The sequence below is a fragment of the Frankliniella occidentalis genome, unplaced genomic scaffold (genome assembly GCF_000697945.3).
Source record: "Frankliniella occidentalis isolate FOCC.00 unplaced genomic scaffold, Focc_3.1 Scaffold425, whole genome shotgun sequence".
Taxonomy (NCBI): domain Eukaryota; kingdom Metazoa; phylum Arthropoda; class Insecta; order Thysanoptera; family Thripidae; genus Frankliniella; species Frankliniella occidentalis.
Window position 1 is genome coordinate 136797 of NW_026267546.1, and position 564 is coordinate 137360.

A 564-nucleotide genomic window follows, 5' to 3' on the forward strand; every position below is an offset into this window, starting at 1 on the left:
AAAGGGAGTAATACTTAGACCACACGTTACGGGTCGAACCACACCCTCTTTTGGGCTTAAGCACTGTAAATTGCTTACGAACTATAGGTTCGTAATGCAAACTAAAACGTTCGTAGCTTACGAAGGATTTTGAAGCGTTGTATTACGAACTAATTGTTCGTAAGCTTACGAACAAATAGTTCGTAATGCAAACCGATTGTTCGTAAGACCCTCTAGCCTTACAAACAATCGCTTTGCAATACGAACAATTTGTTTGCAATACAAAGAACGAAAATTGTTCGTAACGTTGCAAAGTATTTAGTTCGTAAGCTTTTTACAGTGAGGGTCCCTAGATTATCTACTATCTATTATCACTAAAACGTTGATTTTTACATATGTCCCTAATTATAGAGTAAGAAGACCCCGACAAATGGTTCGAGTGTGTCAAATTTTGGTCCCGAAAGACCCTTTTCCCCTATACCCTCTCCTTAACTCGTCTCGGGTGTCAGCGCCGCAGGCCTAGCTATATGTGCGCCAGGCGCGTAGCAGCGTAACAGTGTTTCGTGAGATATCGCGAAGCCTGTT